The 15955-nt window shown below is 35.3% G+C and overlaps 1 long non-coding RNA gene across 14 annotated transcripts; it reads right to left on the reverse strand.

Moving 5' to 3' along the window:
- Positions 1–362: 362 nt before the first annotated feature.
- Positions 363–14457, reverse strand: LOC142614909 (uncharacterized). Of its 14 annotated transcripts, none has more exons than XR_012840596.1 (12): positions 14233–14457; positions 13108–13299; positions 12012–12138; positions 10574–10655; positions 10321–10457; positions 10192–10204; positions 9898–10008; positions 4252–4351; positions 4036–4122; positions 3633–3796; positions 2890–3056; positions 363–960 (listed from the first exon to the last, which is right to left on the reverse strand). It is a non-coding gene; the product is annotated as an uncharacterized LOC142614909 (long non-coding RNA). The 14 variants fall into 14 exon arrangements; XR_012840603.1 differs by lacking the exon at positions 363–960 and adding an exon at positions 11135–11238 and having other exon boundaries at positions 2659–3056; positions 10321–10452; XR_012840598.1 differs by lacking the exon at positions 363–960 and adding an exon at positions 11135–11238 and having other exon boundaries at positions 2659–3056.
- Between the last annotated feature and the right edge of the window lie 1498 nt (positions 14458–15955).

Genomic DNA, 15955 nt, shown 5'->3' on the forward strand with positions numbered 1-15955 from the left:
TCATTGGTGGTGCTGCTTTAGTGTCCCTGGATGCATCTCTCTTTTGGCTAGTGCCGATTATGCTTGCACTGAATGCAAAAGAGGATTATTTCGATGATGATACAGAAGAGGTCCCTGTTAAGGGTGGCGATGACCACGCTATCACAATAGAAACTAAGAGCATCCACATCTCTTCAGCTAAAATTTTGTAAAATGAAAAAAAGTACAACTTTTACATATTTTTTGCAAAAAATCACCCACATCAGTGGGTGTATAAAAGTGCAAAAACGTGGAAACCCTTAAACGAGCTACAGTACCGTGTAAATATACACGAGTACTGTAGCTCGTGTATAGATTATTTTAATCCTTTTTTTTTCGCTCCATTTTTCCTCTCTCTACTCCGTTCTCAACGAACTCAACAAACTCAATATCAACACAGAGAAATTAACACAGAACAGATCCTCAGTAACAAACTCAGACATACATTTGCTCCAAAAAAAAAAAACACACAGATACACAAACTTTGGTCGGCGGAGCTGCGGATCGGAGCTGGGATTGGTGGTGCTGGGGATCGGAGATCGGAGCTGGGATCGGTGGTGCGTGGATCGGAGATCACGGCTGGGCTCGGCGTGGATCGGAGATCGCGTTGGGCTCGGCGGTGCGAGGATCGGAGATCGCGCTGGGCTCGGCGGTGTGTGGATCGGAGATCGCGTTGGGCTCGGCATGGATCGGAGATCGCGCTGGGCTCGGCGTGGATCGGAGATCGCGCTGGGCTCGGCGTGGATTGGAGATCGCCGCTGGGCTTGGCGGTGCGAGGATCGGAGATCGCGCTGGGCTCGGCGTGGATCGGAGATCGCGCTGGGCTCGGCGTGGATCGGAGATCGCGCTGGGCTCGGCGGTGCGAGGATCGGAGATCGCGCTGGGCTCGGCGTGGATCGGAGATCGCCGCTGGGCTCGGCGGTGCGAGATCGGAGATCGGAGCTGGAAAATGGGTAGAGAGAGAGAGAGAGAAATGAAGAGAAGGAGAGAGAGAGAGAGAGATGAATCAGAAATGAAGAGAAGGATTACCAAAAAAATAAACAGTAGGCGCGCGCGTGTTAGTTGAGAGATATAATTAAAAAAAGTGAGAAAATTATTATTTAATTAATAGAGGTAGTAGGATAGATGAACTGATGTGGGTGATTTGTAAAAATAAATGTGTAAAATTTTAGAAGGAGGTTTTTTGTGTAAAATAGATGAAATTTTTAGCTGGTCTGGTGTGGTTGCTCTAACAAGATAGATGTCTTAGATGATACGGAAAACTTTAATGGTGAAAACCACCAGACAACTTAATTTTGGATGAAATCAGCCACTCTATCACAACTGAAGAGTGAAACTATCACACTTTTTTTTTTTTTTTTTTGGACTGAAAGAGGTAGAAACTATCACACTTGAAAATAATGCATCAGTGGAATTCATAGATGATGCACAAGAAGATGTTATCAGTCACAGTGGCACAACTGAAACAAATGCAAAAGAAGTTTTCTTGGGTGATACACAATGAATCTGCAAAGACTGAAAACGACCAAACTGTTACTGTCAACCAACCTGTGTCTGAGCCTAGTAGACCTGAGAATGAAGGAGAGACAAGAAGAAAAAGTTGGAAGAATTCTAGAATCAAATGAAGGACCTGAAGGGATAGAATTTCATGTAAGGTCACAAGAAGAAAATGTTGGAAGAATTCCAGAAACAAATATGCCATAAAGATAAATACTAGGATATCAGTATAGGATTCAAATGTATACTAATCATTCTGTAACTACTAAAGCTAACATGGTTATGTTTGAGGGAGTATTTCAATATGCAGAATGCAAATCAAACTAAACTCTCTGGAAAAATCACTGCTATAATTAATGCATGTCCTCCCATTCCTTCTTGCAAGCCAATATATAGTAGTTGCAAGAGTCATCAAGATTGCCCAATGCCATGAGAGCACATTCCACCTGATTGTCAGTTGATGGTTTCAAGTAAAAGTCACATTTGCAACAAATCTAAGCAGTCTAACTCACTGGCTTTATGAAAGAAAGTCCAAAACCTCAGCTGAAATTTTTTTACTACAAAGACGCAAGTACTTTTAGCTGAAAAAAAGAAAAGAAAATGCAAGTCTCAAACTCTTCCTAAACCTATAATAAAAAAAAGAATTAAAATAAAATGAAAGAAAACAATCATCAAAGTATCCTTCACAGTAAAATATATATTAGAGCCCAACTACAAACATCCAAGACAATTAAAACCCAAATACCTTAATCAAAACCAACCCAACCAAAATACCCAAGCCTAAATCATATATAATAAAAAATATATATATAATATAAACCTTTACCGGTAGTGGCAAATTTTTTGGATATGGGTTCTCATTTAAACTCTTTTTTTTTTTTTTTCCTAAGAAACTCTTCCTTATCTGTATATATCTAATTATGTTTTCCGCATAAGCAATAAGTAGTTCAAAACTTCATAGTTGTCATGCTTTTCATAAGAATAACCCACCAAATTGTTCAAAAAGTTTTTCAAAGGCACAAACCATAACATTTAGTAGCTCTATAATGATGCCAACACAGTGTGCAGAAAATTACAAAAGCAGTAAATGATTATAAACCAAAACACAAAACTCAAACAATATGATCCATACAAACTAAGAACTACAAGAATTCTTTACATAGGAATGGTAAAGGTTAAGCATGAGAAAATAAATTCATAGCTATAAATAATTATTGATATAAACACATTCAGAACTTTGTTTAAAAATAATTCAGTCATAGGAAATTACAAGGCTACAGATATAACAAAAATGGGATGATGAAGCTCATTTGACAATCCCAACTCGTTTTTACAAATCAAATAGAAGAAGCAAATAAGGAAGCAAACACTTACAGAAGGACCCAAAATCCTGTTTTCTACTTGTTGTTGTCCGTGCTATAACTCTCATTGCTGATTCTACACTTGTGCAATTCAAGTCTGGCAGCTTTTCAGCAGAAATTTCATGATGGAGATCTTGTCTACCAAATCCATTTTTAGGTGTCTAGAACTTTTCTCTACACCTACACACCAATCATAACGATTAAACTATCACTGCTAGCTCTGACGCAAACTGCAGATCACTGATTTTGTTGGTCCATGATTGTAAGAATTTACATATAAAATAAAAAACTGAACTTCTAGCTTACTATTGTCATAAGGTAAGGCAGTATTTATAACATTTGAATTAATGTCAATATCAATCGATCATTGTTTTTAATGTCATAAACGATGACATGGTTTGTCTTTATAAAGGATGGAAGAACATAATTCTTTAGTATGCAGCTCCTAATCTACAATTGAAAATATTATCTGCAAAATAAGATCATTCTTATCTGATTAATATCACTATAGAAGGAAAAAAGAATAATTGTTTATAATATTTTGTTTTCTGCATCAAATAGGGAAATAAACACCAAACGTCAAATTTATTTTAGAAAACAACAAAGCTTTCTGCATCAAATAGGGAAATTATCACCAAACAAAAAATTTATTTTAGAAAACAACAAAAGTAATGTGAAAAATGTTAAGGACATTTATATATGTGATTAAAAAAATTTTAAAAAAAAACTCACATAAACAAAGGGGGAAAGGCTTACCTAACACCAATATGCAGGATTTGTTACAGAAAGAAGACTCTCATTGGAGTTCTCTTCGAGAAATCTTCTCTTAAGGTATTCTTTTACTTGATCTACGAGATGCAGTATTCTTGTACTTGATCTTCGAGATGCAGAACTTGCATGAGGTTTATTTGAAGTAGCAACTGCAATAGCAAAATTTCAAAAATGTCTAAATGCTTATATAACTTAATAAGGATAACAATATGTTTAAATGCTTACGTGCCAGATTGGTATAGCTTATTTTTCAGCTTTTGGAAAATGGGGTTATTTGAAAAGGCTGTTCCTAAAGAAAAAGTATTCTGAAAAGGTTACCGCACAGGCACATAGCTTAATAATGATAAGAATATATCTAAGCATATCAGAAAGTGGTAGACCCTCTGACCTCATCGATCACTTGAATATCCAATATACATTACATGTTGCTCTCATTTAAATTCACACAATCTCCATTGTAGCTTTCTTTGGCTGACTACAAAGGCATGAAACATTACATTGATTTAGAATGATTTAATTCAAATTAAAAGATGATCTATATGCTAGCTTAGGTATGTGCAGTAGAATGAACAGAACAAATGAAGCAAGATGAGATGTGGCATACCTCATAGAGTTCATCTAATATAAGTATCAACTGGTGACCAAATAAGATTATTGAATTATCATCAACAAAATCATCCATCTTTGGGTTCCTAGGCACGTCCCTGATAAAAATGTTGAAATGCACATCTTTAATTTGAATTCAAATAGAAATCTAAAAAGATTAAGATTAGAAGATTGCATTTTCCTTTGCGTATTCTGAGACTTAACAGAACAAATAAATTTCTACCACAAACCTTAACAATAAATGTAGAAAGTTTGCAAATTAGTGTATATGTGATTTGATAGACCTACTACAAGGTATTCATTTAGTTTTCATGTTTTTGTTTCAAGTGCTAAGGAAGATGAGTTAAAAAAAGTGAAGCATGTGGTTCAGTATGGAGTTTCATCACATATTACTTGGCTGTAGAGACTTATTTTCTTCAATGAACCACTTTGACTCCAAGAAAAATTATGAAAAGACCAAGGTAAAAGTTCTAAAATTTTAAACCTCCCACTCATATCAAACGGATGCTCAGATCAATGACCAGTACAATTTTGAATCTTACCCATTATAAATAACCTAAAATTTTCCCTGTTTTTTTTAATAGATAATCAGAGAACTATTATTAATGAGTAAAAAATGAATAGTACAAGTTGTTCATGAAGATGAACAATAAGAAACAGATGAAACAAATAGCAAAACAAAAGAGAGGGAAATCAGAAAGTTAATCTAAGAGAAAACATAAACACTGAAAGAGACGAAGAATCAGTAAAACCCTAACAACAAGACCACTCAAAAAAACTACGCTGGTATAAAACCTTTAACTCATCCAACATCTTCTCCATGTCCTCAAAGGAGCGATGATTTCATTTTAACCAAATAATCCACATTAAGCACCCTGGAATCAAATTCCAAATATTCGAGTTATGCTTCCCAAGCCACTGATGCCAACAAGATAACAATCCCGCCATTGATCCTAGCATAACCCAATGAATACCAAAAGCCTGAAGCATAAAAGTCCATAAGGTATGTGTAACAGGACAATGAAGAAGAACATGGTCTACCGATTCCCTATCACAACAACACATACAACACCGATTTACCAAAGGGCGACCCCTAAGCATGAGATTATCCAACATGAGAATCCGATCGTGAGCAGTTATCCACAAGAAGAAAGCCACTCACTTAGGAATCTTTGGTTTCCAAACACCCTTCCAAGAAAACATAAAATTCGGAGTACCCTGAATTGCTTTGTAATAAGATCGGGTGTCAAACTCACCATCACCTTTGAGCTGCCAACAAAGAGTATACCTCCTCTGCTCCCCTCTCTACCACTGCCTTTCAACCAGCCACCTCCTCCTTTTCCTGGATTCTTTCCATCACCGTTCCCATCATCTTTCAGTTTTTTTCCATTTCACTCTATTTGTCCACCACATTCTTCTTCTATGAACACCCCACCTCCATCCGACCTGCCTTTACAACCATCGTTATGGCCTAGACCAACCACTACAATATCACCCACACCTCTTCCTAACAAATTGCCGCCCCCTAACACAGATCTTAAACCTTCTCCTCAGGGCAAAGGGGGCAATAAAGGATATTTTCACATAAATTCCAAAACCTTTTCTTTCTCGTTTGACTACGGGCGGGCTGATTCTTATGCTATTCACGAAAGTCGTCGGAATATTAAAAGTTCCATTTGGATGGGTCGTAAGGGATTGGAATGGATTCTCTCATGTTTTGCCGATATTTGTGATTGGGTTCCAGCAAAGGATTATTTGTGCAAATGACATAGAGAAAATAATAAGTTTTTCGAATTCTGGGGAAGGTCGAATAAGGCTAGTATTTTTGTGGAGATAACTGTGTATTATGATTGGTGGAGCTCGTCTTGGTTGGGTTATAGTACCTGCAAGCTCAAACCGGTCTGGGTGGTGCTTATTTACAAAAGAATTAGATAGATTCCTATCAGGCTCAAACACTGATTGGGTGGAAGGGAGGACTTCTGATGAAGTTGTTGGTGGTGGTCCGACAGACGATGGTGGACATAATGGGAAGAAATCTTTCAAAATCTGTAACCAGCGGAAGTTAAGGAATTTTGAAATTTCTAGAGCTATTTCGAGACATAACATGCAGAAGGGTGATACTGTCGTTACAATTTCTTCTATACATGGCAGACCCACACGTAAGTTTACGTTTAAGTTGACTTCTGCCAATTTGGCGCTGAGGGTGTCTAAATTAGATGCGGGTAAACGAGTGGTAACTTGGATGAACCCAAATACTCCTCACAAGTCCATTAAAAGTGGCCTGTTATGTTAAAAATCGTATCTGGGCATGACAAAGCCCATTTAGCTGATCCAAGAGGTAAGGCCCAAGGGGAAGTTTCTTATCCTCTTGGTTTGGGCGCCAGTTTGCTTTGTAATCAGAGTGAGAGTGTGGTGGGCGAGAGCTCTAAGCCACAGATGGAGTTAACAGTGATATCGGTGATGCCTGAGGCTTCGACGACAGGTATATCGTCGATATCTAGCCCCAATCAAGCTTCGGAGCTTCTCGCCTCCAACCCGACGAGAGTGTTAGGAGATCCAAAGACGGGAAAAGTCTCAGCGTCAAGGAGTAGCTCCGCCGTGGTTGTTCTCGACTCCGTTAAGGCTGTTTCTTCTATGGGCACAGTCTTCAATGCCAAGGTAACTCATGGACTAGACAATCAAGACTCTGGGTTCACCGGTGATATGGTGGTTAGCTCGGCGGCGATGGCAGCGATTGAGGCTTCGATTCTGAAAGTTGTGTCGCTGATCCTTGGTCGGTATCCATGGGTGGTTCAAAATCGATTTTCTCCTCTCTCAGACCTAGGTAATGGGGTAGAAGATGAGTTTGTGGAAGGGGAAGATCATGAAAGAGAACAAAAGAGTAATCACCATGATGATATGATGCTACAAAGATCAGTGGATTCTATTGGGGGATTTCAGGCGACGGGGTCCGGGCCACCTTCGAACTGGGTGTCCCAAATGATGAAAATTTTTTGTAACATGGTGGGTCTCCCTATCGTGAAACACGAAGCTCAATGTTTGGCTCTGTTTCGCCTTTTGGAATAGGAGTGTCTCAAGGTGATTGATGATGGGGTGCCCAAGCGACCTGTAAATTCAGGGTCACGAGGTCTCAAGTAGCTTAAGGGGCTTATCTCTAATGTTAATAACGATGGTGTCTCTTCTAGGAGTAGGAGCAAAGTCACTTCGACTGCTATGGGGGTTGTTGGTAGTTGTAAATGACTCTGTAACTACTTTCTTGGAATGTAAGGGGGCTTAACAATCCCCGGAAGAGAGAGGTTTGTAAGAATATTCTAAAAAAATGGAAGTGTGATATTGTATGTTTTCAAGAAACGAAAGTTTCTTCTACTAATGTTGTTTTTGTTCGGAGTTTATGGGGTAGTCCTTTCATTGATTAGGCTATTTTGGACGTTGTGCAGACTTCGAGAGGGGTCTTGCTGATTTGGGATAAGAGGGTTTTTGAAAAATTAGATGTAATTGCTGGACAGTGTCTTATTGAGAGGAGTGGTGGATGACTTTGTTTGGGCTTGTACAGGTGTGTATGGCCCCAATGTTGATGAACAGCGGGCTACTTTATGGGAGGAGTTGTCACAGGTGCGTGCCAGATGGCCCATGGCATGGTGCTTAGTAGGTGATTTCAATATCATTAGGTACCCAAGTGAAAGGCTTAGCTGTGAGTCGTTTAGCCCTACTATGTTTGCATTCTCAGACTTTATAGAGAGTAATTCTTTAGTTGATTTACCTTTAGAGGGGGCTTCCTTCACTTGGTTTAGAAATTATGGTCTTCCCTCTATGTCAAAAATTGACAGGGCTTTGGTTCCTCTAGATTGGGAGGAACATTTTGAGAATGTATCCCAAAGGGTTCTTCCTCGTGTTATTTCAAACCATTGCCCACTTTTGTTGGAAGCTGGTGTTGTTTGACGTGGTCGAAGTGCCTTTAAATTTGAAAATATGTGGTTAAAAGTTGAGGGTTTTGTTGATAGAGTTCAGCAATGGTGGAATGGGTACAGTTTTGTGGGTTTACCAGGTTTTATTTTGGCTCAAAAATGGCTTTGAAAGCAGATTTTAAAAAGTGGAACAGGGAGGAGTTTGGTGACTTGGCTTTTAAAAAGAAAAATTTGCTGACTGAACTTATGGGTTTAGATGCAAGAGAGGAGTTGCTGAACTTATGGGTTTAGATGCAAGAGGGGTGTTGTTGGGTCTATTGAATGAGGGACAGATTCGTTGTATTCAACTCAAAGGAGACAGAACAATTGGCTTCCCTTGAGGAAATTTCCTGGAGACAAAAATCTCGAGCTTTGTATGTGAAGGAGGGAGATAATAATACTCGTTTCTTTCATAGATTAGCAAACTCACATAGAAATGCTAATCATATTAAGAGGATCAAGGTGGATGGTGTTCTTTATGAGGATGAGTCGGATGTGCGCTCTCAGTTAGTTCTCTTCTATCAAGGGCTATAGGAGGAAACTGAATTGGGGCGCCCTGCTATGGATGTCTATCCAAAAAAAAAACCTAAAATTTACACATGCAAAAATGTTGCTTTATTATTAGGGGGGAAAAATTAGAGTCAAAGATTATCTGCATAGATAGTGTCTCAAACCCAAAATCAAACTTCAACCTTAATTATTTTACAGCATACCAAGCATGTTTTAAATGTAAGTTTGCATTTGACAGAATTCAAGTAGCTAAAGACATTCATAATACTAACATCTTGTTATATTATAAGTTTTTCCAATCGTCTTATAAAAAAAAGTTTTTCTAGTCACATTTCTTTAATAATATGCAATCATAATTAAGTTTATGACAATTCCATATTGTGTTTGACTATTAGGTCTAGCAAGAGGAGTGGGATTTTTTGGTCTAACAATTCATCATGAAACAAACTCCGTAGAACTGAAGCCAAAATTTGTGTAAAAAAAGTCATTCCAATTTCCCATAAACCTAAAGTAGAGGAAATGGATTGAACTTCAAATATTGTTCTACTTGCAGAATCCTAACTCTACTTTAATGGTAATATGAAACTCACAATTTTTCCATATGTGCAAGCATAAAATCATACCTAGATATGCAAAATTTTTCCATCTCGATCAATGGATCATTTTCTTTCTTTTTTTAAGAAGATACAGTGGATCATTTAAAACTTGATATGCTTCACCTAATACTACAAACATAAAAAATAATGAATGAACTTGCATAAATATAAAGAATAAAAGGCATGGTTTATCATTGTCAACTAAGTTCTAAAGGAAAAAGTACTGAGAAAGGGGCAAATTTTTTTTTTTTTTCTAATTCATTTAAAATGAGGTATGTGCGTAGGAAAATCAACGAAGAGAGATTATGTTTTGCTCACTATAATAATTTCACACAGCAATAGATAACAGATGACAAAGTAAAACACCTTGCATCAAACAACTGAACTTATAATTCTACTTTAAATGTCGTCTAAATTTTTAAGCAAATTTAGTATAATTTATGCCAAGGGCCATTCATCTCTTGAAGAATACATGAAATTAAAACCCATAATAAGAAAATAAAAATAAGAAACTTTATATCCAACTAAACTGAAAGTCCTCAAAGAATACAAAATTAAAACCCATAGGAAAAATATCAAAATTCTAGGGAATACCTCCATAAATTTTTCTTTGCCTTTTGGTTTCTTAAACTGCTTCAACATTAATGTCGGCAATGGAAAAGAATACTGAATACACCAGATTATGCAATTCCACAAAAACCAATTCTAAATAGAATAGAAGAAGAAGATTATGAAAGAAAATCTCAAGCACATAGGTAAAGAGAAACTGCCTAAACTTTAATAAATATATATATAATATATATACATATATATATATATATGTGTGTGTGTGTGTGTGTTTTAAAAGAAAGGAAAGAAACAATGGTAATTTATGAATAGCATACTTACTTGGTTATGAACTCTTATTGCAGAAAAGAATCAGTAAAATTGAAAGAACAAATAAAAAAAGTCAATTTTACAAACAGATGAATACAGTAAGGAGATATATCTAGGTTTGATTGAATTGTAGGGTCTTACCCATAGTAGTTCCACTGTCTAACGGTGGCTGTAGGCTGGTGGAGACAGCCCTTTGTTCTGTCTCTCCACGCTTTACAAAACCCAACCCTAATAACAACTCAGGTGGTAGTATTTCAACTTCTAGGGTACTTCCTTTACTTCAACCAAAAAAAAGGAGAGGAAAAAGGGTTAGGAATCAAAATCCCGAAATTGACAGCAAACCTAATTATGGACAATAGGAAAAGGAATTAGTCATAGATTAATTAAAAATTACCAATAGAGAATGGTTTGATACTGAGGTTGGGTCGGAGATGGTAGACATTGTCAAGCCCTTGCAGGGTATTACTGTGTTGGGTCTGCGTATGAGAGTAACAGTGAGAAGAAAGACGGATAAGAGAGGGGATAGGTTATGCGCAGTGTATGAATAAATGCAAATCATGAAAGGTTGGTTTTAAAATGAAAATGTAAAAAAAAATATATATATATATATATATATACTATATAATAAAAATGGAAAAATACTATTGCACGATTGTGTGTGTGAGATTAGAGAACGAGAGCGACTTTGTAGTCAGAACTGAAAGGAGTGGTGCATAGGTCTGAAATAGGTGGACAACTTAGGTGCAAAATACCACTAATTTTGTTGGGATTTTGTTGGCAGGAAGCGAAGTAACAGAGGAGGCAGACTACAATAGGTGTGAGGAAAAGAAGAAAGAGAACAGAGACTTGCAAGAGGTAAAGAAGAAGGGTTTATCGGGAGGAAGAAAAATTACAAAACCTGAACCTAAAATTAATTACATTATGAATGTAGAGAACTAAATTAATTGAGAATAACCTAGAGAGATTTCGAGGACAGCTCAGAGATCAAGAACAATGGCAACCATGTTTGTCTCTTTTCCTCTATATTTTTCTTACTTGATTCCCCGAAAATTCTGCAGACTACCAGTAAAATTGTTCCCTCAATATGAGCTGTTATCTGAGTAAGAGTTAACTGAAGAATTATCTTAAACATACTAAACAATTAGAAAGCATCAAACACACCAAATTTTAATCAACTCATCATAATTTTTCTTTTCTTTCTCAACTAAGAGTCATATCAACAACTAAATTTGCTTTCATAGCATCCAATGCATTCTTAATTAATTTTATTTGTAGGTATTGATCAGAATATATGGGGTAGACTCCAGAAATAAGAATGATAGAGCAAACCTACTAAATGGTTAATTTGCACTAGTGTAAAAAAATCAAGTTTTTTAAGAATTAGCCCACATAATAACAATTTTAATCAACCAAAAATCACAGCTTTAATTAACAAAACAAAAAAGGCACATGAAGCCAAATAAAAAATCACAAAATTTAGACCAAAAAATAAGAAAAAACCTAAAAACATAAACCATTGTCTCATAATGTTAACTCTAAATATTAGTAGAACTTTTTTTTTTACGACTATTACTATAATGTATGTAATTCGTAAAACCTAACAAAATCCACATGACTATTGTTTCTTCTTACAAAAACCATAATCTTATCGTATTTTGTGATGTTTTCCTCTTACTAAGGCATATTCAGAAACAATAAAAACTTAAAAAGGGAGAAGGCAATGAAGATTCAGGTTCAAACAAATCTGACCATGGTTGTGAGGTATATCTAAGGCATAGGAAGATCGCTATTTCATGCAATTCGTGCAAATCTGACCATTTGAAAAAACTTACCATTATAATAGAGCATTCTTCTGCATCCCTCTGCTTTTCTAGTTAAATCAATAGACTCAATCTCTATTTCATGCAATTCAGCCTCAACATTGCAAGTAAAGGTGTTGCCCACCCTAAGAAGATATTTCTGCAGGAGCAAGGGAATCGATTGAGATAGACGGTTCAATTGCACACATCCACACATACTACCATCTCTGCATATTTGTAAATGTGATTTGTAGATATATAAATGTTCAACTTGTAGTATATTTACAACTATTCTGCATTTTAATCTTTCTCAACAAAATATAAAAGCAAGTGATGGTTCAATATTAATGGTTTGAAAGTATATTTACGTTTTTGGTGGGCTAACAATAAAAAAGTAGACAACAGAAATCACATGTCACATTCCGATCTCTAGCATGACAATATAGGCTCCAGTAGCGAAGCTTCTTGAATGGCAAATTATCCCCTTTGTAATGGATCAAATTCTGGCTTTGCAAACTAACTCACAATTCAACCAGCTTGTAAAAACAACTATAATACAAAACTCACAACCCAAATCCAGTACCCAAAATTTTGATTTTTAGGGACCGTGAGAAGTGCTATAGCAGTGAAGAGAGACAAATCTAAATTAGACAAAAGAAAGAGTGGGGAGGAAGTGTTTTATCAACTATGAATTATATTAACAAACAAATGCAATCTAATTTACAAATTTTTTGGGTGCATATCGCACTTTAGAAACCAATAATACTCAAACTAAAAGTCAATTGACAACAGTTAATAAATTAAAAAATTGAAACTAAAACTAAACTGAATAAAAGTTAAGACGATTTACAAATATCTAATGCGTTGAACCTGTCGTGTTGTTCTAGCCTTGCAATTGCCATTATTTTTTTTTTCAAACAGAGGGCAATGCGCTAAATAATTGAATTATCAAAAACCACTCTACCTCATTTAACCCTGCTAATTATTCAAAATAAAAGCACCCCCAAACGTGACCCTAAATCAAAATCAAGCCAATTGAAATGCTGAAAGCCTAAATCATATTTAACAGGCAAGTAAAACAAAAAAAAAAAAAACAAAAACAAAACAAAAACAAAATTGGAAACTTTACCAGCAAAGCTTTTGGAGAAAGACCGGTCTGATCACGACAAACATGTTCTTGATGTCAAAATGTAAGGCAGTGACTTCGAAAAGACGGTAGTAGGACGCTATACAATGGGAGGAAGTAGGCCTAATGGTGAACTACAGTCCAAAGAGCAAAGAGGAAAGCTCTTTATGAGAAGTCGGCCTGATTTTAAGGGACCTAAGAAGACATAGATGCACCAGTTCAACAAAAATGAGCTAAGATAGTGCTTTGATTAGCAGACTTGATCACTTTCATTAGCGATTACCAACACAATATTGGGCAAGTTAACATGATTACAAAACTTTTGTAAAAAACCATACTGACCAATCAAAAATTTCATTACACTTCTAATACTGGTTTGAACAAAAAACTAAACACATAAGGAGGAAAACCAAGGTTTAAATCCTCCTATCATTGGCCTTCTCAACCAAAATTCCCAAAAAAGAAACAGTACTCATGGCAGTTTCATACCCCTTAAACACTTCTACCTTCTGCATAACATTGATATTTTTTTTTTATTTGCTATTAAGCATGGTGCTCAAAAACATTCAAAAACTACAACATCGCCGTAAAAATGAACTGCAAGCAGTAGGAAGGGGCAATCACAAATTTAAAAATAGTTGATTTCTAAGGACCATGCCATCAACAACTTATCAAGCTTAGCTTTTCTTTCAATTAAACACTAACAATCTATTATTAACCCAATAAGTAAGCATTTCATGCACATACTAATTTGATTTCAAAAAAAGTTCTAGAGAATTACTACAACAAGTAAACCATTTAGCAAGATATTCCACATAATATAATTTTTCTAGGCATTTTATCAAACACACATCATGCATTATTGTTGCAACCACTGCCGCATATAATCTTATCAAAGAACTACCCACAAATACACTCAACTCAAAACCCAGCAACAAAATCCTTTGATAGACTAAGTTCTCCAAACTCTTTAACAATACCCAACTCCGAAATTTTCCTAGAAACAGCGTTAGCTCAGCTCATCTCTTCCCATATTCTAATCACAAGTGAATCAGCGCCCACTTCATGATTATGTCCTAAGTTATGCATGTTTCATATATGATTCCCTAAGTGAGCGCACACACTTACATGCATCATATTGCACATCAATAGCTAAACAAATTTCTCTTCATTGGCGTAGAGGACACAGTCGCAATATAAGGAGAGGAGAGGAAGGAAATGAGAATTGGTGAGAGACGTTTGTGGGTCAAAGTGATGACTGAAGGCAGTAACAGGGGAGGGTTGGTGGAAACGATGGAGACTGGATAAATATTGGGGATCCAAGGTTGAGAAAAGGAGAAAAAAAAAATGTTATTGAAAGAGAGCCTAGAAAAACAGTAATAATTAAAACCATCCCTCAAACAATAATTTATGGCTGTAGTTATTAAAATTTGTCAAATAATTTTACATATAGTAAAAAATTAATTAAATAAATTTAGATATTAAAACTTTTGAAGGGCTAAAAAATTATAAAATTCACTTCCTTGTAGATTATTGAAATAAAACAATATATATATACGACTACACAATAGATAAATATAAGAGAAAAATTGATTATCTTCAAAAGAATAATTTATGGTATGATCATTGAAATCTATCAAACATGTTCAAATATTGCAACAAAAAAAAAATCTAAAATGCCATATATATATATATATATATATATATATATATAATTAAAGAATTAGAAGATCTAGGCTTAAAAGTTAATGAAACAATTCAAAAATATATATATAACTATTCAAAAGAGAAATACATGATCCCATAAAAAGAAATAAGTTTTAATGGGTCTAAACTTTAAACAATGAAAAAACTGGAATCATAAACAATTATAGGCATAGGGTTTGGTGATTCATAGTTGTATAGAAGGCTGTATCAAGATCACTTTTTAAAAAGTACATGAAAAATCATAAAATAAATTTTTTTTTCTCACTTGTTAGGTTGTGTTTTTAGCAACCCTACAAAAAAAAAAAAAAAAAACCATGGAAAACAATTAACAAACATTTTTTATGGGTCTAAACTTTAAACAATTAACAAAAATAGGTGTAGGATTTGTAGTCGTTGTATATTTATAAAGCAAATTAATTATAAAACCATTAACAAAGATCAATGATTGTAAAACGCAATCTTTGGTATCGTGTTTAAATGGAATTTCAGATGGTTGTCCTATTCCTCCCATCAATTTTGCTAGGTAATAAAAACATTTATTTGGGGTTATGCTTTGGCTTGAATTATTTAATTCATCAACCAAGGCATGAAAGTTTTTGAAGCACAATCACCGAATGATTAATTAGAATATAACTTGGTGATCTGAACTTAATAAAGCAAATCTAATACAAAACATTAAACCCGAATTCATTAACAAAACTAAATGGCCATATATGTAAGCACCATAAGCTTTCAGTATTCTATTCTATGCTCTAATGAATCATATAGGAACATATTGATGCATCTATAAGGAAGGCTTTGTCGCGATTGCATTAGAAGTTCAAGGGAATGTTCCAAAACATGTTTGATAAAGTAGTCCTTATGATAGTTTTGCCTGCTACACATGTATCAAATGTGAATATCATAGAGCACTAACTGTCTTTTTTCTTTTTCTTTTTTCAGATCAGATACTAACTATCTTTAAAGGGAAGTGAAGAGGCGCAAGTTTAGGGTTTTTGTGTTTTAGATTTGAGAAATGATATGTCCACAATATTTTCACAATATTTTTACAACAAATCCTAAGTGACAGATTGTTACTGGTTGTTATTGTTAGGACAAAAAATGAATCTTAGTGTTAGGTTCAAATTTGAACGAATAACAACTA

Source organism: Castanea sativa, chromosome 11 (assembly GCF_040712315.1).
Source record: "Castanea sativa cultivar Marrone di Chiusa Pesio chromosome 11, ASM4071231v1".
NCBI lineage: Eukaryota > Viridiplantae > Streptophyta > Magnoliopsida > Fagales > Fagaceae > Castanea > Castanea sativa.